The sequence below is a fragment of the Athene noctua genome, chromosome 17 (genome assembly GCF_965140245.1).
Source record: "Athene noctua chromosome 17, bAthNoc1.hap1.1, whole genome shotgun sequence".
NCBI classification, from domain to species: Eukaryota; Metazoa; Chordata; class Aves; order Strigiformes; family Strigidae; genus Athene; species Athene noctua.
In genome coordinates this window covers 3,815,679-3,838,899 of record NC_134053.1, presented here as the reverse complement: position 1 = coordinate 3,838,899, position 23,221 = coordinate 3,815,679, and the positions used below count along the sequence as shown (strand labels likewise).

At 43.1% G+C, this 23,221-nt stretch overlaps 1 protein-coding gene across 7 annotated transcripts in view; it reads left to right on the top strand.

Annotated features, from left to right (window-relative positions):
• Window positions 1-23,221, top strand: part of PITPNM2 (phosphatidylinositol transfer protein membrane associated 2) — a 141,618-nt gene that overhangs the window by 26,650 nt on the left and 91,747 nt on the right. The window lies entirely within an intron of this gene.

Below are 23,221 nucleotides of genomic sequence, written 5' to 3'. Positions count from 1 at the left end.
CCCTGGACAGGATGTCAGGAAGTTCAGGAGGTGGGACGGCAGGAAGCAGTTTCATGATCACGCACTGCTGCTGGTGGAAGAAGTGCCTTTGCTTTTAAATCTTCATTTGTTCTGTGTTGGCAAGGCTTGTGTGAAATTTTGTGATATGTTCAATGCAATACCTGCCGTCTCTCTAGACAGCTGTACTTAGTCTTATTGTTATCACCATGGCTGTTGACTAGTGATAAAGGACAAGTTGAAGAGGACTAGGATCCTGATACTTGGGAACTGGGCAAGGCTTTCATTTGGGTTTGTCTCTTGCAACGGAGAGGGTCGAGGCAGTGTGTAGATCTGCTTCCTTGAAGACCTAAAATACATTTTTATTGATTCCTCAGGCTTTGTGAAATCATGGTGGAAGAATGTAGCAAAACCATTGGGAAAGCTTCCCCTCCCCGCTTCTTAGTGTTGTTTTAATAGCTGCCTCTTATGAATTACAATAGCTCCCTGTGCCATTCCCTTTCTCTTTTAAATATAAGCTAGCCTGTATTATGAATAAATATGTTAAGTTAATAGTACAGTTGCTTTAAATCAAGTGGCTGTATTGTTGCCAAACCTCCCGTTGCTGGTAGCTCTGGGAGATATTCTGCCCAGCAGAGACATCTTGATGTGCTGGTGTTGCATCTTCTGTGCCAAGGCCATTTGACACTCGTCTGCCTCTTGCAGAAAAGCAGGATTTGGGTAACTTACACTAACAGTCTTTCATAATTCTGCCTGCCATGCTAATTTAAGAGGCAGTGGCAATTCTCCAGCTCCTTTCATGAACATCATCATACCCACCCTGAGTGTGCCACTTACCAGCTTTTCTTGCCTGTAGAGCCTGCCTCTTTCCTTCCACTGTTATCGAAGTCCGGCATAAAAGTGGAGCTTGGGTGACTGCAGGCTGCCTGCTGGCTCTGTCAGCCTTGGGTCTGAGTGCCTGCCGAGGTGTTGTCTGGGCCGTTCTCAACTAACCCCTGAGCTAATAGATGCTGTTTCCTGATGTAAAAGCAGACGGGAAACTCTGGCCAGGAGCTAAGCTACATCAAGCTGTGCTTTCAGAGGTTAAGCTGATTGCAGATCTCTCATAAATAAATCTTTCTGTATTAATAAATAAATGCCTGCAATAGTTGCTTTATTATAATGCACGGAAGCTTTCAGAAAGAAAAATTTCCCGAATGAGCCATTTCTGCAGTCTCTGCTGACTCTTAAAGATTGGTGTCATTAATTGAATTTTGCCTCTTCCATTAGACTGGAGTGTGCACTCTTCACTTGCATGTACGGTTGATGCACTTGAAAGTGTGGGAAGAGATAAAATATTCAGAGCTACTTGCATTGCTTCTGTGGCAGTCAGGTTACTGGGTTGTTCTGGGGAGAGTGGGCAGCCTTTCAATGTGACTGTCTTATAGTTGGGTCTTTGAGAGTGGGAAGATTTCCCCTCTGAAGCTCATGTAGCAGTTGTTGGTTTGCTGTAGAGACCTGGCTAGATGTCTACTGCTGACTCATTCTTCTTGCAAAATTTCTCTTAAAAGAAAAATACATTGTCTATATGTTACAAGTAGCTGGATTCTTCTTTCTGTAGGGAATGATACTTGTTGGAAATCAATCTCACCTAATCCAAAGCATTGCAACCGTAATAATTAAGACCTTAATTTCCACACTTGATTGGTGGGGAGACAATAGCTTGTTCTTTGAAACAGTGCTTTGTCTTTTGAAAATAATCTTACCAATGTTACATAAATGCTGTATTGCAGCCCGCCCTTATTAGCCACTGATTAGAGGGTCCTTTGTGAAGTGTTGTCTGTTTCTGACATAATTTAATTAATATGGAACCAGTAAAATTCCTATGGAAACAAAACAGGAGCAAATTTAATAGCAGATAAATGTGTGTTCTGGGCTATGAAAGTGAACACAAAACTGATTTCTTAATGGGACTGCTAGAAGAACAAGCAAATCTACAGAGACATGGTTGTATGCCTCAGCTAGAAATGTATGTCTGTGGATATAATTAAACTTCAGTTAATAACATATTGTCCTCAGTCTTGGCGAAGAACTGTATTTGGGCTGTGGCTACGTGTCCAAAGCATTTTTACTAGATTAACTTCTCTGTACAGCATGGTCTAGAGCTTTCAAAGCACTTGCAGCTCTTGGGTGCCTGCCTTGCATTTCAGCTCGTTCCTCGCATAGCTCAGAGAGCACAATGGACTCTTGCCTACAGTCAGATGATGGAGAAATGGGCAACTGTCCCTGTCACTGACCTGCTGTAGGAGGCAGTGGGCGAGTTGGAGAGACAGTCTTCAATAGCAACGCATGAGGAAGGGTGAAGTGTGAAGGTGATGCTTCATGATTCACTTTTTGCATTGCAAATCCTGTTTCGTAAGTAAGCTGCTTCCACCGATGCATTTAATGATTTATTATCTCTCAGCTTTTTTTCACCCTGGAAAAAAACAAAAAATGATCAGTGCTTTGGTGTTTGGGTTTTGTGTTTTTTTTTTTTTTTTTTTTTTAAAGCTCCGTACTGAACATTATATGATTAAGTTGTAATTTTGAAGAGACACATTTGGGCATATAATTTTCAAGACCATCTTTGGTTTCAGGGATCATAAATACTGGTTCCAGCTGTAATGAAGTGCTGTGCTACTTACTATGTTCCTATCATTGTGTGTGTCTTTTGTTTAAATTATTAAATCACAGTGGCAATGGCCATAATAATGTGGTTGTTTTATGTCTTGGAACAGGGGAAAATAATTTTATTTAGTTGGAATAATGTAATTGTAACATGCCTCTGGGTTTGAGTTACAGGGGGAGGTGATGCAGGTGGCTGGCAAGACAGTACTGTTCTCTTGATGATTTTCTGCAGCAAATTCCACTGCCGTGGAGTGGCAGCATGTTTGTTTTTAGTGGAACAACTTGTGAGCAAACACTGGGATGTTTATGATGACAAGGAAAGCACTAGAAAAATAGAGGCTATAAAATCCCGCTCGTTAAGGGTAGCAACATGGGTAATTGTCTGTCAGGTGCATCTCGGGGGAGGAGGTGTAGATCTGAGATCTGGCTATGTGACTGACTGCCTGAGCCATTATGGGCAAAACACTTAACTTCTTTGCACCTCTGAAGGCCATCTGTAGGGTAAACAGCTGTCTGCCTGGGTGGTTTTATGAGGCAAAGTGCTGGGGAAAGACTCGAGATCCTCTGATGGAAATGCTTTACAGATAAAGTATTTATTTCCCCTTTTGAAGGGAAAAGATGCATGATGGTTTCTTGAATCAGGACGACTGCACCAATTCAGATATAATGTGATAAATGAAGTATAAAGGCCCACTGAATGACCTTCTGTAAAATACAGGAGTGCCTGAACCGTTTGTGCTTTAAATCTTGCTCCACATCTTTGTATTTCCTGTCCATGCTGTTCATTAAAGGAGTCTCCTGTGCCCTGTTGGTTTTGGGCTGATAATGGATAGCTAAGTGGTGCATGCTGAAAAGAAAATTTCTGTATAAATAAAGCAGTGTGCTTTTCTGGGCATAGTGTCTTGTGGATATGGGGCAGGAACCCTTCTATTTTCCCCTCTTTTGTGTTTGTAGCTAGGCCCTGAAAGGTATTGGTGCTCTTTACATATTCCCTCAAAGTCCAGTTCATTGAGGCATCTCTTCCTCCCAGTGAAACCTTACACCTACGTGGCTGCAGCACAGACTGTGGTTTCTTTCCAAATGAATCATGAGGGTTTTACAAGCTGTAAAACTTCTCTGGAGAGCTTAAGGGTGTGACCAGCTTACAAGCATGGATGAAATTTTTTTTTTTTTTCCTTTTCTGATTTGGGGCTGAAAATATCCTGTATATGTGTTTGGTGCTTTTGACTGCCAGCAGGAATTTTTTTTCCCCCCTCTTCAGATGGGATGCAGCACGGTCCCAGGCTCTTGCTGCGGCTGCCCGCAAAGCTTTGCTGGGACTCCCTTGAGGACTGGGTGTAGGAAGCGATAACATTTTATTAGTGTTAGTTCCTTTAGTCTATGTAAACTTTTTTATGAGGAATAAACTTATGCATTTGGAGGACAAAAGTTGCCCATCTCTCTGGCTGGGCTTTGTTTAAAGAAAATGTATTCTGCTCCCTGTCTTAGCAGCTCTTTGCCCAGCCCCAGGGCTGCTGCCCTGTTCCCCACAGAGGCTGATTTGACCAGTCCAGCTTAGTCTAAGCCACTTCTCTCCAGATCAGTTTGACCTCCTGGCGTTCCCAGTTCAGGAGTGTGGTGCAAGAGCCCTGCAGCGGGGATCGTGGGTTGGGCAATGCTTGTTCCCTGGGCCTCATCAACACCTGGTCAGCTCTGCTGGCAGCGGGGTCTTACAGCTGGGAGGCTTTGCATGCCGGCATGTCCTTGCCCTGCTGCAAACACAGCGCCGAGGTATGTGATGTGTGGTCCTACTCTGTCACCACCTGCACTTGGAACATGGGAGCAGTGCTGGGGAGATCTGGCACATCTTCTTCTGGCATGTGTGCTGGGCTGGGAAAGTCAAGGGTGTTTCTAGTAGTTTTTGAGCTCTGGGCAGGAGCCTGATAGGTGCGCTCCTTGCGTGGTGTCACCGATAGCTCTTCCTGAGCTCCTGCAGCCAGTCCCTCTGCTCTGACCCAACTAGAAAGCAAGTTGGCTGCCCCAAAGAGAGACATTTTCCAGAGTAGGGCACTGGCCAAGAAATCTGGAGCTGGCAGTGACATGGAGCTGGCAGAGGACAAACCAAGCAGGTAGGAGCTGTCAGGAGCGCTGGGAAATTAGAGGGGAATTTATTTTTTTTTTTTTCCTGGCATATGTATGCCAAGAGTAGGTGGTTCAGGAGGGGAATACCTGGCACAGTGTGATGGCAGCTTACCCAGCTGCCCTAATGGGATGCTTTTGCCAGGAGTTTTTGGACCTGTTCTGTAAATAAAATCAAATAAATACAATACTTGTTGCTATAAATAAAATTGAATGAGTATGATTACCGTGAGTCTCTGGATGCACCTTACGTGGTCAGCATTTGTTCCTTTCTTTCTCTGCAGGCAATTAATGGAGAAAGAGGGGACCATCAGTGTGCAAAGACATCAGCCAGGCAGCATGAGGGCTCATAATAACTTTCTCCTATGATAAAAGAGATATTTTTATGGTTTGAATTTTTTATTTTACTTTCCCCCTGGTGGGAGAGAATTACTGGTGATGATAGTTGGTAGACCAGCTCCTGTTGGGAAGCACTGAACAGAAGAAGGATTTATGGAAGGAAATGTGTGGCAAATTCCTTTATAATGCACTTTTTTTCCTTATTTAAAGAGGTTGTTTATAACTAAGAGACCATTAGCACCCAGGAGGTAATTTTGTTGTAGCAGTACCTTATTGAATGAAAGCTTAGTAGTCTGTTTCTGGATGGAGGCCTCAGGAACAGCTCCTGGATAATACTGTACCTAAGCTTTTTTTTTTTCCTCCTTTTTTCTTATTTAAATGGAGGTTGGTGTAGCTCCTTCCCATGTAGTTTAAAGAACAGCTTTGTGAAGTGCATGTCAGCATTTGAATTATGCTTTTCATTTACTGTAGCCAATTCTAGTACTCTCCTTTTACCCTGAGGGTTTCTAGAAGGTTTCTCGACAAATGTTCCCCCTCGCTCCCTGCAACCCAGAGACAAAAACCCAAGAGCTGCTTTGCATGCTGCTTGGCTGCTTTGCCTCTCTCTCTGATACTGTTAGAGAAATTCTGTGACTTTTGCAAAGGATACTAAAATGGGGAGGGGGCAGAACTACTCTGTAGAGAGTCCTGGTCAGGTTACTGCCCACAGGTCTCCGTGTACTAAAGAGCAGTCAGAACTGATCAGTGTAAAACCTTCCACACCAAGGGGGTAAACAACACGTTAACTAGTAAGGGATGCTAAGCACTCTGCATCCCTTATGTGAAGTGGGGTTTGTTAATTCTGGCTTGAATACTGACCTAATACTAATCATCTTGTGTTTAAACAACCTGCCAAATTTTCCCCATTGTAGCAGTTAAGAGATAGGAGGGAGAAGTAGATGGCACAAACAGAGGATGGTTGCTAGAACAGAGTACTTGTTTGGTTTAAAATAATCTTTCGTGTGCTCAAAGAAAAGGTAATCTGTTCCCAGTTATGTCCATCCTAAAATCTTTTGAGAGGTTGCTACAGGATGGCTAATGCAAAACCTGTTTTGGTGGAAAAATTAGTGAGGAAGGTCACGTGTATTTTGCATCTTCTCCCTTTCACCCTCCCTCTGGTTAAAGCGTGTTTGGGCTAGAGTGCACTGAGCTACCCAGGTGCAGAGGATATTATGGATTCTCCATATTGCTAGCCCTAATTTTAGCTACGCTCTGCACGGTTCATGCCAATACTCACCCACTTGCATTTGCACTTTTGGTAGGAGTCATTACACAGTGTGAGCTTCACACATGTGCCGCTCCTCCTGGAGCTCAGCTGGCAGCAGCAATTTGTATTCCCCACAATAAAATAGCGAGGTTTGCGTGGGTAAGGACTGGTGGGAGGATGCTCACATCTGTGAACGTGTCCCTGCGGAGCGCTGCTGTGCTGTGCTTGTTGCAGCCTGTTGGAAGCAATTGTATGGGAGGAAGGGGAAGAGAGTTCTGTAATTCCCGTCTCCTTTCCATTGAAGTGGAGAAATGGCTCTGCATTGCATGTTACGTTCTCTCGTGCACTTTCACTGTGAAAGGACTCCCAGTCTGATTTGTCAAGGCAGAGACTTGACGTGAGTCCAAATGCACTTGACAAGAGTGTCTTTGCTGTTGAAACCTCTCCTCCTTCTGTGATAAAAACAAAGCTCCTGAGTAACACTCTTTCCTTCCTGTGGCTCTTAAGAAAGACTCAGCAGCTTGGAGTTGTTCTGGGAGGGAAGTTTTTTTTACTGTATTCAAAGCACTTATCCATTTTTCCATTTAAAAATTTGACGGAGCAGTGCATTTAAAACAAGGTAGCCACAGAGAAATGATTTGGATTTATGCTTTCTTTAATTGGACTGCGTAAGATTTTATTTACTGATAGTGTCCAAAGGGAGCTGTCGAAATACTGCAGAAAGAGTGAATGCGTCCATTGTGGTAATGTGCTTTTGATAAATGTGTTATGGCGTAGTTACGAAGTCAGGAGGAAGCCTTAATTACTGTTATGAAGCCATTAGAGTCTAAAGCAGCAATCTGAGCTCTTATTGCAATTGTGTTTTATATTTTTTCACCGATGACTTCAGCACAAAACAAAAGTGCTTGTTTTAGAAGATAATTTATGCCATTTTCCTTTGCCTTTTTAAAATAGTGCAGAAGTGACAGCGGGTACTTGAATATGATAGCAGTAAGCTTCATGCATTCCCATAAATTAAAAAAAAAAATACAACCTTTACACCAAGCACGTACTGCTCCCATGGGCAGGGGAGCCAACGCTGTATCATCTGTTGACTGTCTTCTTCTGTTACCTACACCCACATAGCATAAGAAATTGCTGAACTTGATTCTCCCATTTAAACAAAAAAAAAAAAAAAGAGGAGGGAGGGGCATGTGGAGAGAGGACAGGGTTGGTCTCCAGGATTCCTGGGTAAAGTGTCCTCTGGGGCTAGGGAAGGGGAAAGACTGGTCTTGGTAACTTTTTATTAATGGAAATTTCTTTGGGATCAGTGTTATAACTACACAGGGGGTCAACAAATTGTCTGTCCCTGGAAGCCTCCCCTTTCCACGTGGGCTGTTTCCACAGCACAGCGAAGAGCCTGTGCTGTCTTGCTCCAGTCTCTTGACAGCAACCACAAAGCAAATGATTTGGAGCTGACTATTCTTATACCAAAAATGTGTGCAAAGAGTGTTGCTTTCAGATTATTATTATTTTTTTTTTTTTAAACTTTTAAGTTACTCAGAGAAAGACTGTTTAATGCTCAGTCACCTGTTTTTAGTGCTTTGTAAATGTTCGTTGACTCTCCGGTACTGCATTATTTATAGCAGATGTTAATTTAATAGAGTGAACTTTGTTACCCTCTAGGATATAAGCATCTTAATTTAAAAACCAAAACTGACAAAAACATGGTTGTAAATCAAAGGTTAACAAGCATAGCAATGTGAAAGTATTGTTTGCTCAGTTGTTAAATTAATACTGTGCTGCTTTCTTAAATGGGATATTTCTTTAGTGACGGGAAGGTTAAGTACAAGTTGTACTGTTACGAGACAGGAGGAATGAACCTTACTTATTAGTGTTTTTCTGAATCTAATTGCTTAAAATAATTGCAGGTGCAGTGTGGTAGCACTGATACTTTTTACAGGGCTGTGGGAAGCTACTAGTTGGTTTGGGGCTCCATCAGCAGTGTTATCAGCTGCCTCTGGCCGCTTCATTTTCATACGGGTTCAAGCTGCCTCTTGCTTGTCCTCAGTTTGGGCTCTGACTACTTGGCTGTTTCTAAAGAGCAGTGAGGTGTCTTGCTCATAAGGTTTTGGTTAAGAAAACATAGGTTGAAAGAGCCCTTCCCAAGCATAGGCATATTCTTGGTGTACCAGAGCTCCCAGTGCAGTCAGTCTGGGAGGATAATGGCCTTCATGTCTTGTGTTGTGGAGTGTCTGAGTCTCGGGCCATGTTGTTCATGCCAAGTCTGGGATTCAGCCTCTTCAGCTGACACTCAGAAAGATAATTTTAGAGATCTCAAGAATATCTGCTCAATATGTTGAAGCAGTTTTGTCCTTTTGCAAAAGTGTGTTTATCTTTGCTGTGGGAGAAAGTCTAGTGTGGTTTATGAAGGCTGTGCTCTTAGACTGTTTGTTGGTTTTTGTTTTTTTTTTTTTTTTAATTCAGTTATCAGTAATTTAAAATAAAAAAGAAGCAACAAAAAAGCCCCAAAACAAACAGTCTTACCCCCCAAACACTTAACCATTCCAAGGCTCTGTGTTTTTTATTTTTCTCTGTCTGCTTTCAGCATGCTGAGCTGGGGAAGGTGATGATGATAAATATTACCGTCTTGTTTCCAAAAGCTGTTGGGTAAGATCTCTCACTGCAGCATCTGAAGCATTACTGGAAATACTCTGAACTGTTATAACAACATCTCTGGTGTAATTTTTCTTTTCCAAAAGTCTTTCCCTTCCCCCCATTTCTGGGTAGAAGACACTAATTAGCAGAGAGATTCAGGTGTCAGTGAATGTGCCAGGCTCTTGAATCATGCAGTAGATAGCGAGAGCAGAGATGTTCCCCCCTTCCCTTCAGATGGCAATGTTAATTCTCAGAGTGCACTGGTAGTGCTGCTGCAGTTTTCATCATGTTTGTGTAGTTCCAAACTTAAAACGCTTCCAGTTATAATGTTTGTCCTAATTGACTGTTACAGGCTTTGGTGTTCTGAAATTTGGGTTGACTTCTTGAAGTCTGGCATACGGCATTAAAATTCTCGGAGCACTACATGTCTGTAGAGTGACAACACTCCAGATTAAACCTAAGCACTACTACTCCCAAGGAGATAGGCTAAGTATTTTTTCCTCTCCAGAGTACTCTACTCTGAATAGCTCTACAATTAAAATTGATATATCTTTACTTGGTTAATCTAATACCTATTATTTCCTCTCTGTTTCAAATTTGACTAGTCTGGGCCAATTCATACTTCAGAGTTCTAATTTAAATGAAGTTGTTCACAGCTGTAAGCTCGTAGATGTATTCAGCAGTTAATGTGAAGCTCTGAAGAACTGCTTGAAGAGTCCAGAGAAATTTAACAAGATGACTCCTTCACTTTCCATGTCTGCTCCTGCCCAGGCACGGTTCTGTTGGGTTGTCATTGTTCCAGCCGGTCTCACCAGCCTGCAGCATAGCCCATCCTAAACTCTATGTCTTCTATTTATTCAGAGGATTTGGAGTTGATGTCTAACTTGCAGTCTGGAGCTATTCCGCAATTTTCTGGTTTATTAAAATTTCCACCAGAAGGTGCCTGGAGTTACTGCAGTGGCGTTGCTGGATTTGCATTTCTGCTGGCAGGTTTGAGGGCAGGTCATATCTGATGGGGGCTGCCCAGCTTGTCCCTGCCCCAGTGGGGGAATTTTAGCCACTTCAGCTTGATTCCTTGCAGAGTTTCCCAGGAAGTGTTTCACCCCAGCTACACACGTGTGTTAGCAGATACCAGAACCAACCATTTGTCTTCAGGCATTTGGGGCAAACGCCAACAGAAGATGGCACAGAGGACAAAAAGTAAATTGGCCTTCTAAAATCCTTTCAGCTTTAAGTATTACAGATATAATTAGAAACACAGGCAAGGATTATTATCCTATAAGTGCCTTTCTAGTCTGTTCTGCTTTTGTAACCTTTCTTTTTTCATCTGTCACTCTGGCTTGCTGCATTGTTTCTCCTTGCAGCCTGGCATCTCCACCATCGTGTCCCATTGCTGCCTTAATGCTTTGCACTGAGTCTGTTTGCTTTTCCCCTCTATTTACGTCATAGCTGTTGTCTTTTGGCTCTGTACTGGTGCTCCTGTGAAGCCACCATCATTCAAACAAATAGGTAGGTTTTACTGCTTCAAGAAAATGCAGTGCTGCTCTCCGCAACTGCTCTCTCCCCAGCTCCCCAGGCTGCACATCTTCACCCTCTGCTAATCAGTAGATTAAGATTTTGGGGGTGGGGTGGGGTTGGTTTTTATTTTTTAAAATTGCTTCAGAAGTGAAGAGCTTTGTATAAACTGCTGCCGGCAGGTGCTGATGTGGGAAGCAGAATGGGTCCCTTGGAGCAGGGGTGCAGCTCTGTGCTGGGAAACCTGCTGTCAGGCAGGAGCTGCCTGGACATTGTGAGAAGGAGAGCCACTGTTTTCCTGTAAGAACACACCCCAGTTTGCCCAGGGATTGCTGTCAGTCATCTTGCATGCAGCAGAACTGTCCTCCAGTGTGGCCTTAGAGTTCAGGGTGGGGAATATCGTGGAGTGTTTTGTAGCTGCTTTAATCCCTGCTCAGTCTGTAGTCTATTAAAGGCAACACTTTTGAGTCTTGGTCTGCTATGAGGAGCTTCTTGGCAGAGCCATCTCACTTAGGAGGGAAGACTGTTTTCAACCTCCCTGCCCAGTTTGACAGTTACTTTGATTAGGAGCGTGCAGCTCTCAGCCAGCAGGTTCCCCTCTGCATATGCGGTTGTGTCTCCCTACTCTGACCAAAAAACCACCCCAAAAACAGATCCCTAAGAGCCCCTGAGTGAGAAGGGGAAGTGCTGGTCAGCCCCTGGAAGTGTACCCGAGCTCAGATGGCAAAACCCTTCCCTGTCCGCAGACTGCAGTACCCAGGAGCACTGGAGAACCTGCAAGAGGAGTCGACTGATGTGGCATGAAGGTGCTGGTCTCTAAAGACCTTTGTTCAGGATCCTACAGCTCTTCCTCCCAAAGGTTATTGCCTCAGGCGGACTGCGAGGGGAAGTTGAGCTCTGTAGTGTCATTTTTATATGCACGCTTTTATATATACACCCTTGTCAGCATGTAGTGCCTATTGAGGATGCTCAGCAGCTCCAAGTCTGGGGTCCAAGGCATGTTGGCTTGGGCACCCTTAAGCAAACAAACCCCTTTAAAATACTCATGCTTGTTATTTCTCAGATACAGCTGAGATGTTCAGCCCTGCGCAAAGGGAAATCGATGGTGTGTTTGGACTCCCTGTTGCTTTACGTGTATGTGAGTGTGTTTATTTTATTTAAGGAGTTGGTACATAATCAGTCTTAAAATTAACTGACTGCCTGTTGACTTGTCACCCTGTGAATGAAAACACATTGCTTGTAATTTGTTTGACATTATTCTGTCCTGTTGTCAGGCTTCTAATTACATTTAGAACATAACCCAGATGTCTGTCTGTCTCCTTCTGTCTCTTTTTTTATTATTGTTATTATTATTTATCTTTTTTATTGTAAAACATGCAAGGAAATACTCCTCTGAAGTGATGGAAGTCTATTTGCTTCTCTGTCTTTTCAGGAGATTAGTAGGTGGTTGCAGGTTTATCTCTTAAAAACTGTGTTCCTTTTAAAAGAAGGTGTCAGTTTGGGCATCCAAAATTGCTAGTGCCTTGTGACTTTGGGTTGACCTTCTGTGTGCTTTAGGGGTATTGAAACGTTTGTATCCGCATTAAAATGTTTCTCTAGATACTGTTTTCTAAAAATGATCACATTCCCCACTTTATTTATTTTTAAAGAGATAAATTGCTTGTGCTTTTAGAAGATTAAAATATTAATGTATTTAAATATAACAGTGAAAGAGAGGCGAGGCAGAAGGGGTTGCCCTTTAAAAATTTGCACAAATGAGCAATCTTTTATTGGATCCATTGGATAAGCATGTAATATTCCCTGCCAACACTGGCTTTTGATAATTAGAAAAAGGAAAACTCAAGCTGTTCAGTGTGAGGTTTTATTGCTCAAAACCTATCCTGTAACTTGAATTTTCCTTGAGCCACAAGCTTTTAAGCACCAGAAGCACAATTTTCCAGTAGCATACTGGATCACCAATGTACTTCCAAAAGCATTAAGTCACTTTAAACGTCAAAAGGCTGCTACTTTCTTAATGGGACTTTTGAACACTTTACCTCTGATCCCACTTGGAGAACACCGTGCTGGCCACCGAACAAGCTCAGTTCCCCTTGTGGTGGTTCTTTTTTAGCTGATCTAAATTTGCAAGGCAGTGGGGGTGTGTGGAAACTGTTTTTAGGGATAAGAAACTTGACTCTTAGTCCCTGCTGACTTGGGGGTTTTGGTATTGTTGATTGCCAGCTTTCCTAGCTCTGAGTTGTGGAAGATTACTATTATATTTAAACGCTGTTTCCTTAGACAAAAGAGTCTGATCTGGCTGGCTCCAGCAGGGGACAGATTTTTCTGTTCTGCAAAACTTTGTTCAAACAGAGCTCATGGTAGGGGAGAAGCCAAAAGTATAGGAAGGGCACAGTGGGTTGCCATAGGAAAGAAAAACTGGAAAGTAAGAATAAAGGAAATAAAGCATGTGTTCAGTACAAGTGATATATGTGACACTTGGGTATAGAGGCTGCAAATTATTATGTGGTCCCTGCCATTAAATACAAATACATCCCTGATTTTCCCATCTGCATCACAGCCAAGAGGATCTTAATGAAGGGCAAACTATGCAAACAAATCCCCTGAACCACTTCTGCCTCTGCTTGAAGCAGGCTGCGTTTTGTATTGCCTCTTGTTTCGCGTCAGTGTGATGGTGCTTTTTGATCTGCTGCTGTTGTTACTTGGGGTCTGGGCATCTGTTAGACCTGCCACCTGCAGCGAAGAGCTTCTGGCTGAGCGATGAAAGGTCATTTGCTGAATCCGGAGTAAAACTGCACCAGGGACAGAAAATAAAACCTGGCTTTTTGTGAAGAAAGAGCTGCTTCCCTGGAGGGACAGAACTGACTGGCAGAGTTGGGCTTGGCTGAAATACTGCTGGGGTTTGTGTACTGAGTGTCTCGTTGTGGAGTTTTCAGTTGGGAGAGAGGCTGGAGGGAAGGATGTTGTCACTTCAAGTTTCCCTCCGATCCCTTCCTGCTTTTGCTGGCAGTTAACAGTTACGGGGGAAAAAGGCATTTCTGGCTCTGGGCATCTGGGCCCAAGCCTGGCTGTCATCTCAGTCAAGGGTCTCTTGGCCTCAGCTGCCTTTGAAGATCTTGGCCTTTATAGGAGCTGACAAACAAGAATTAATTGATGACTCACCAGCACAGTAATGTCAGAAATGCTAGTTTTATTTTGCTGTTCCTGCATGTTCTTCAACCTGTAACTATTTTATGTGGTTTTTAGCCTGAAGAGAGGTTATTGTGTCCGTGTACAGCACAGAATAATAATAGAGAGTCAGTGCTTTTGGAAAAAAAGAATCTGCGGTGCAGTATGATGCGGCAGGTGGATCCGTTTGCTTTGTGTAAAAGGAGGGAGTGGGGGATTGCCAAAGCCTGGTTGTGAGGAGCTGGTTTCAGTCCACAAGCAAAAAAGAGTTTCTTTAAAGGTTTGGTGTTTGGTTTTCACTCTCATTTTTTCTCCTGAAGCAGCAGAAAGCAGGACTGTGCTACCTACCTACATTTGTAGCCTCAAGTTCAGGAAAGCTGTCTGTCCATGTGTATTTTCAGAGGTTTGGGGCTTAAAGTGGCAAGTTAATTCTTGGGTTGCGAGGGAAGGGGGAAATCCTCAAAACAGCAGTGGGACAATAATGTAATATGCCAGTTACGGGGAGGGGGGAAAAAAGATCTTAAGAAGAAGAAGGTGCTAGTTTATAATTTGGCTAATGAGATAAGGAATTAGAAGATATATCATAAACTTCTCGAGTTCTTTTTGTATTTATTAGTTTCTGTGTTCACTAAGTGTGGTTTCTAGCGGGTATCACTCTTTTTATATGATGAGAATTTCTCTCAATTTATTAAGGGATTTATTAGCAGAAGCTGTGTGTTTTCCAGCCTTCAGTCAGGACCAGGTGTCAAGGAGGCACGTTTCCCTTTGAGCACATAGCGCAGAATGAAATGGGCATTGCTCCTTCGTGTGAGCACGTCGCACGGGTCCCTCCTCGTGTGGGGGTACTTTGTTCTGGGCAATCTGTCTCTTGTGACAATAGGTTAAGTATCAAAACTCTCCGGACTGTTTGTGCGTGGGATTTTGGTGTGTGTGTGGTTTTTCCAGTTTAACTTTTCTGCTTCTTTTAGCCATACTTTCTTGTTGTTGCACAATAAGCTTGGATATTAATTATATAGTATTCAGACTCTCCCTACCCTCTTCCTCTCCCACTGTGACAATAACAGCTGCTTGATCATTTTTGGTAAGAATCTTACCTTGACAAGTGCAACCCTCCAACAACAACAACAAAAACCAAACACAAAAAAAACCCAAAGAAACCCCCCAAACCATAAAAAACCCAGTGAGGCTTTGAAGAAATGTCACTGTCATTTAAATATGTAACACATGCTCAGGCTTTCTCTCTGTACCTGGTATCTAATTTCCCTTCTCTCAATAGCTCTGACTAATGCTGGGATCTTTCTCTGTTTGAGCTCTGCTATTTATGAATAGAGCAAGTCTTATCTGGAGGCTTGTGAATGCTTACAAGTGAGAGGTGCGCTCAGATGAACAATGTGCGCAAATAGGAAATAGTTGAAGGACAGAGTCCTCGGAATAACAATTGAGGAGCGATGTCCCTGTTGAATATGTGATGAAGCAAACAGCTTTCCTGCTTGTCAGCTCTTTGGTTGCTGGCCCAAGTGAGGGTAAGAGTGTATTTCTGTTACAGGACTTGGCACGTGGAATTAAGTTCAGCTAGGCACTTGGAGGTGATCTCCTCCTGAATCCTGATGGCCTTGCCAGACTGAAGAGGTGCTCTCAGTAAGGTAATCTTTTGAAATGATGCTGAGGGCACCTGCAATAGAAATGATTATTTTCCTTAATAATCAGTGTGGCTGACTGAGTTATTCTTCTGCTGCCCTGCTTTCCTCTCTACAACAGACTGATTTTTCAGGAGTAATCCTTAGTGCACTCACTTGCAAAATGCTCGTAGGACTGGCTCAGTCTTTGACACGATTATCTCTAATGCTTTTCCTCCTCTTGCTGCAGCCCTCCTGCGTGTGTTTGCTAAAACAGATGTTCACATTACACTTCATGCGCCTCTATCCCTGAGCTATAAAGGAGAAAACAAGAATGCTTGTTAACCTATGTAGTGCTCCTCTGAAAAGGGAGTGCTGCCTCGCCATCCTCACCAGAAGCAAAGAACAAAGCTGCACCTACGTGGTTGCACGACAAAGGCTTCTTTAAGTGCTTTGCAGTCCTTCAGTGGAAAACTCCTGGGAGCACAATGTTGCTCCTTATTTAATTACTGTTACCATGTAGTGTGTTTAGGGCAGCATTTTAAGTGTAACTGGCATAAGGGATTTGGTAAACTCATTACTTGTTCTGCTTGTAACAATTCCTGGGTCTCCCTGGCCCTACCTAGGGAAAACAATCCACTTATAACATCTTGAAAGAAGGGCTAGAGAGAGCCTGCTGAGGCCAGGGCAATTCAAAATATGTGGTGGTAATGTTGATGCTCTCATTTTCTGCTGGGTGTCTGGAACTTCTGTTAGCATCAAAGATTTGATACACCGGTTTCAGTGCAGAATAAGCATAAAAGTGCCCTTAGCTGCGTTTCCAGGAGGCAGCTAACACATACATTATCTCTGTAACATTTCAGTGATGATAAGGCGTCTGTAGCTCTTTCCGTGACACAGTTTAGTAAATCCAGCAGCAGCCCTTTCCCTTTATGAGTTTGCCTGGCTGACTTGCAGAGAATCTGTGGAGCTGCTTTTTGACTTCGTTGCAGAAAGCGGTGTGTAATGAGCACTGTCAAACCTGGTCGTTTGTATATTAAGCGTGAACTCTTTCATTTCAGTCTTGCTGGACTCTGCTCAGCTTCAGTCTTCCTTGGTCATCCCTGTGCATCAGGGACATAGGCCAGAATCTTCTGGTTCTCCCCTTTTGCATCCCTTGCGTGTTGTTTAGGTAAATTCAACCCTCTCCCTGGGAGAAGTGTGCTCCTGATGTGCACAGGGCCACAGTGCTGCCAAGGAAATTCAAGCCTGACTGGGAACAGCAGTGGCTCAGTTAGGACTCGGGCAGGTGAGGGCTGTTCTCATGCATGTGGTGATCACACTGCAGTAAAGATACATATTTCTATGTAGTATTTCTGGTACTGTCATGAACCAGTACAGCTTCCTTATTTAATGCTGACCTTTTCCCTGCCCAATGAGACAGCCATCTGCAGCACCTCCTGGAAAGGTTCAGGAGAACAGTATCCTGACACCTGTTGTCAAAAATGGTCCCTTTTTCCCTTGCTGTAAACTGTCTCTTGTGATGTTTTCCAAATAGCAACCCTAAAGTATGTAAAGATGCATGTGTTTTCTGTGAACACAGCTGCTGCTCTTGACCCATCTGCCAGAAATTCTGCTCTTCAGACACAGCTTGCTTCCTCCCGATGTCTGTCTCCCTGTTCCATTGGAAACAAACATTTTAACACAGCTTTGCTTAATGCAAAAGAACAACTAACTCTCCTTTTAAAGGCACATTTCAGAGCATGAATGAATCCAAAGATGGTCTGAATCTATTGTCAAATGGGTGTTCTAGATTGGACAACTGTATAAAGTATTTGTCACTGTGGAAAATCTCTTCTTCCACTGCATAAAAATTCCTTAAGCAAGCATGTCTGGGCAATGCCAAACCTCATTAGTGGAGGGTGAAGCTTCTCAGAGTCTCTGTCTTTTTCCTGTTCAAAAGAAAACTGAGTCCATGCTTCATCTTTAATTGAGTATTGCCCTGGTACAAGGGATTTCTCAGCAGCACAACCAAAAAAACCCTCACAACCCCAATCACAAAACACAATCTCTAACAGAAAGCTGCTTTTAAAACACCTGCCTCTCACCTCTGCTAAAAGAGATGTGTAACTGGATTACGGAGGGCCTGGATCACGCAGTCAGGAGTCTTTCCACATCATGGTCTTCTTGCTGCCAAGGGCGTGCTCACAAGATGTCCTCTAATTCGGTTAGAAGTGCTCTTCCAGGAACCGTATCATTATAGAGTTTGAAATTCTGGAAACTGAGTGGATGCAGTAATACAGGATAGCTAGCACTCTCTTTCTGTCTTTGTGCTAAAAACGTCTCTGGAATGAGCTGTGTCCTGGTCTGGCTGCTACTCCTGCCAGCTGGTGACAGTGGCCTCCGAAGGGCTCCTCTGCCCTCCTGGTGCCCCAGCTCCCAGCAAGAGGCAGTGGGAAGGGCTCTGCGGAGCCAGACAAAGCCTTCCTCTCTCCCACTGTGCCTCTCTTCTCTTCAGGACTTGCTTCACCTTACTGGTGAAACAGTTGCATCTTCTTCAGCGGGCCATCAGTAGGGGCCTTGTGATCTTTTTGTCCTCGAGGTTAGATTTTTGACATACATGGGTCCTGCTGCACAAAGTGGCTTTGGTCCATAGGCAGTGTTGCCTGTGCCTGGATCTTAACGAAGAGATTATCTGATTGTGGTTGGGCTTTCTGCCTTATGGGGCTGTGCTTTGATGGGAAATAGGGACTGACACAGGAGGAAAATTAGCTGCAGCCTTTGGGCTCTCAGTTAGCACCTCTTAACTGTGCTCTTGGGTTTTTTTTGTTTGTTTTTTTTTGCATGAGCTGTGGTCTGGGCAGTCTGCTTAGCTACCTCTGCCATTTGGTGAGTGTGTGCTCTTTTAAAGAGGAGCATGTTTGAAACTGGAGTAACAGCTTCCTAAATTCCTCCTGTATAGCAGTTCTTCCTGGAAAGGAGCATCATTGCAGGACAGGTAGTGACTCCAGGGGAGCAGCCCTTGATCCTTTGAAAAAGAGCTTCCTCGCTGTGTGCTTTCTGCACTGTGATGGTGTATCTGATGCTGCCGTGTCCAGAAGATATCTGGGTTTTTTTATTGTAATCATGTTTGTGCATTCAGACCAATTTTGATGGTTATGAAGGTTCAAAAAAATCCCAGAGATCTTAATAAGCTAATTTGGTAACTGTTTGTGGCTTTTGTTGTTCCTCTTTGTTGTGAGGACAGAAGTGGTTCATGCTGATGAGTGCTGCATGAAAATTATATTATTAGTAATTACTGGTAATTTCTTGTCTGGAAGCTTCAGGTTTGTGGGAGCACTTAAATCCATTTGCTTCTGTATTCCCTCTGGCTTTGCTGTAATGTCTCTCGGCACTGTGTACCTCAAGACACTTCAGTTCCCTTTTCTCCATGGCAACTTCTTCCAGCGGTTCCTGTATCTCAGAGAGGCAATTCTCTCTCTTTCTGCCTTAACGTGTATTTTCTGTCCGGTCAGTGTGCATCACTGTACTGCACAGGCTTCCCTGAAGCAAAGGGAGCAGTGCCAGTCCCGGGTCATTAAGGATGTTAGTGCACAGCCCTGTCTCAGGGATGAGGGGGAAGGCAGAGGACCAGCGTGTGCCTCACGTTTTCTCCTCTCCCAAAGATAAATTGTAATTTTCTTTTTATTTTAAATGTGGTGTGGTAATGCAGTGGTTTTTGTCAGCTGGCAAAGCTAAGGATTAGTCACAGAGGCTTGTTTTGTTTTCTTCTAGAGAAGCTGGCAGAAAGGTAGAAAGAAAAAAAGCACACTATTAAACAAAAATCCCTAGAAAAGACCAACCATAAATCCCCAACTTTTCAAAGAGAATTACCCTAGGGCTGTATTTGCTCATCATGGGAATATCACCTGGCTAGAGTGTCTCGAATCGCTCCTTTCTATTAAACTTAGGGATATTTCTGATTTTTGAGTCGTGTGTGGAAACGCAATGCAATGGAGATAATCTCACCTGGCATAGCTAAGGAGATGGAAATAAATGGAAGTAGTGCTTGCTTGTTCAGTTTGAGAGTTATTTTTTTCCACTGTACCAAATACTGAGATTTTTTTTTTCTTCAAAGATCATCATTAGAATAGAAACACTTTAATTATCATCCCAGATTGAGATGAATAGAGGTGGACTCCTTAAAAACATGTATCTTCTGTTTTGATTTGATTCCTGGCATTCTAGTTACTTCTATCCATGTCTTTGTATCTCCTTTCCTTTCACCTCCCCGAGTCTGACTGAAAGTAGCTCCGACTAGAAAAGCTGAATGAGGGCAATATTTGCCACAGGTGAGATAAGCAGTGTTCGTCGAGGAGGACGGCCGGTGGCCGGTGCCTTGCACAGGACCCGCAGGCTCGGCACTCGCTGCCCCGCGCAGTGTTGTCCTCGCTTGGGAATGCAGCCTGAAGGTGGGCGGCCGCAGGGTTGTGTTTTCAGCCAGCTCTGGCAAAGGCTGGTGGTTTGAAATTTGCCTGGGAATAAATAGTAAGTACGCCCTGGGATATACTTGGTGAGGCAGTTCCTGCAGATGTTCCAAGTTTTTTGTGAAATGAGCAAGCAGGAAAAGCAGTGGGGCTTGCTCCTCTTATTTTTTTAGTGTTGTGGTTTTTGTTTTTGTTTTTTTAAGCTGTAGTAAGCTTGTCTAAATTTTCGACCTGTTTGCTTTTGTTTAATGTGGAATCCTAATGACCACATAGTCTTAATAAATGTCGGATTCCATACTAGTTGGAGATGAAATGATGGGGGCTCTGGGCTGTAAGCCTATGGCTCTTTAGTCCAGGTAATAAGGTGGCAGCAACTTTGATTCTACGTGTCAGCATCTTTAATGACTTTTTTGTTCAGGAAGGTAAGTGAAGCTGAAGGGCAAACAGCTTGTTCCCTAAGCAGTGGGCTCATGGTCCAGGTTGAGTTTATATTTGTAGCTTTGTTTTGAATTTTGTTTTTATTGGCTAAAGCAATGCTTACGCTCTTCTCGTGCTCTGTGAACTCAGCTGCTGTGCCCTTCAGTGCCTCTGTACTTGGAGAGGGAGGAATGCATGTTATTTTGTGCGGTGGAAGTGCCTGTCTGTTTTCAGAGGCTCAAACTCTGTGAGAGATGTAAAACCTTTCAGTACCAAAGTATTGTCAGAGTGACACTAAACTTTCTTCTTGTCCAGATAAGTAATGGGAAGTTTGCTCAAATTTAGAAAATAATAATTTCTTACTTGTTACTTCATGTAAACACTGATGCGTGGGTTTTTTTTTTTTTAATGAATTGATTCTCCCCTGCCCCCCTCCCTGCTTTTGCAAGAGATATTTAACAGCACATGGAAAATGTGACTGACCCTTAAAGGTCAGATTCTAGTCTACCATTCTGCTTTTATTATCCTGCTTGTCAGAGAACACAACATATTTGCTCTCTCTCTTGTCCAGATCTGCTTTTTTGTGTATATCTATTTTTTTCCATGTGTGAATTTTAAATAGGATTTCTATAAAACATGGTGGCAGTAAAGCTGTTCCCAGAATGTAATTTACTGCATTTTGTAGCTTCTGCTCATCCTTTTTTTGGTTTCTTGCTAACGATGATTGGAGTATGGCATTTTTATGCAGCTGAAAGGAAAGGTTATGCTATTACACAGATTTTTTTTTTTTTTTTAAGGACTCTCTTACAATAATAAACATATACAGGCAGCAGTTACCAGAACTCATTATTAAGTAGCTGTAAAACCTCTAATGAGATAAACCATTTAATGTATTGACGTGTTAGTGTCTTTAGCTCTGCTTTTGATTAAGTGGTAGGTAGAGTATATATTTAGCAACTAATTCCAGAAAGAACTGTATCTGTCAGACTAAAGTATTTTTCAAGACCCAAAAAGCAATCGTGGTTTTTTTTTTTCTAAGCAGAAAGTCATCTGCTGTGTATGAAAGATGCTAGTGGTAAAGCTTTGGCTTACCAAAGGGAAAAACAGGGGCAATCAGCTCATAATATCACAACCATAATAGGAGAGCAAGATGCACACATTGCATTCTTGCTCGTGAAGCTCCCCATTTGACGACTGGCGTGATTTGTAGACTTGTGTAAGCTGCGCAGAGGGAACAGCAAAGATTCAGTGGCGTGAGCTGCTCAGTGTAACTTGCACATGATTTGAGTGCCTGGAGCAAGCGATGTTAATTTGAGGTGGGCTGTTTAAGCAGAACAGCTTCTCCTTAAGCACTGCAGGCAGCTTCGTGTTGTGCCACGGTAAGCAAGTTTGCTTTTTATTGCGTGAAGATGGTGTTTGTCGTGGGAATCTCTGTATGGTCCCGATGACAGTCACACTAAAATTTGTTGCTCTTTAAGCTAATGAGCCTGAACCAAACATCTCTGACCTTTTGAAAATTGTTTATGTCCAGATTTGCTTCCAAACCTCCTGGAACTTGGCTTGGCTTTTACTTCTGGCTTTGGTAGGAAGGTACTGTAGTGTGTAGTCAATTGAGTTTAGCACCAGGCAAGCTGTGGATGTTATTCCTCTATCTGGAAGGGGGTTGGAGATGTATCAGGCATCTCACTGAATGATTCAGTTTGTAACAAACAACCTCCTTCCGTGCATGTTTGCGTCTCTCCCAGTAGAACTGGCTTGCTTCTGCCAAGCACTGGAAATATGACTAGTTTTCCAGAACAAAAGCAGAACATCTCAAATTATTTAAAATCCATCACTTAACGTTCTTGATTGTTTTCTTTCTTTTTCTCTTTCCTTTTCTTTGATGTCACACAAAAGTACTTCTCTGGAGTAGGCGAGTATGTAATGGAACATATTTAAGCTTTTTATTTGCTGGGAGTGGCTTATTAGTTTACAGCTGAATATGTGTGCTGTTGGGAGCAACGTGGTGGTTTGGTGGGTGTTCTTTCTCTGCGGGGAAATTTGTTTGACCAAAAGAATCAATTCCTTCTCTTACACATTCCGGTATTTATTTGCTTAATTGATCCTGCTAAGGAGAAAAACATACGTTCTGGAATGATTTACCCAATCTATGAAAAAGTTAAGAAAGTTCCTTTGTGTTTAGTGACATTAATAACAAGAACACCCCTGTAAGTAACAGGGAAGAAAGTTGCTTATAATGCCCAACAAGTTTGTCCTCTGAAATACTGCTGTTGGGAAAGCATGGTTATTCCCATCAGGCAGCCTGAGGGACCAAAAAAAAGTTTCGTTGGCATCAGCTTGGTGTTAACTGTGTTACCTCTGAATGCCTGAGCTGCTGAAGAACTGGGGAGGATCTTGCACATGTATATTTTTCCCACCAGAATTACTTATTTCACCATGGGTGTTTTATCTTGTCAGCTTTTTGAGGCTTTTCTCTTTCCCACTGTGGTTTCTATGGAAATGTCATGGGTTTGGGTGGTGTATGGTAACCCTCATGACTGCAGCACAGTCACTCTCTGTATTGCTTAGCTTGTGCTAATTTTGTGCCTGAATTGTGCTGTAGGAAGGGGGCAGAGGGTGTCTGACATTACTAGGGGTGCTAGTTACAGAAATGGCAATCCGAGAGATGCCTTCTCTGTCCCTCGGAGTTGAGAAGATTAAGCCAACAAGCTGCAGAAGCTGAACATTGCCAGGCAGGCTTGAGGCTGGACCTTCTGGTCACCAGTCCCCCAGTGTGGGATGCATGTTAGGAGTGGTCCCAGGGATGGGACTGTTGTTTTGAGGAGTGCAGGAGGAGAGGGGCTTCTCTGGCTGACCCCGAGAACGACACTTCTATCAAGCAAAAGGTTTGTCTCTGCCACCTTTTTCAGAAGAATTAGTATATGCTAAAACATCTAAGGGAACTGGGAGCGTTCCTAGCTCTGTGCACAAAGCTATATGCATTTTAAAATAAAAACTGCTGACATTTTTTTTAACTGTCCTTGGTGTGAATCAAAGTACTGTTTTCCAGTATTTCTCAACACTGAGGACACCAGGCTGGG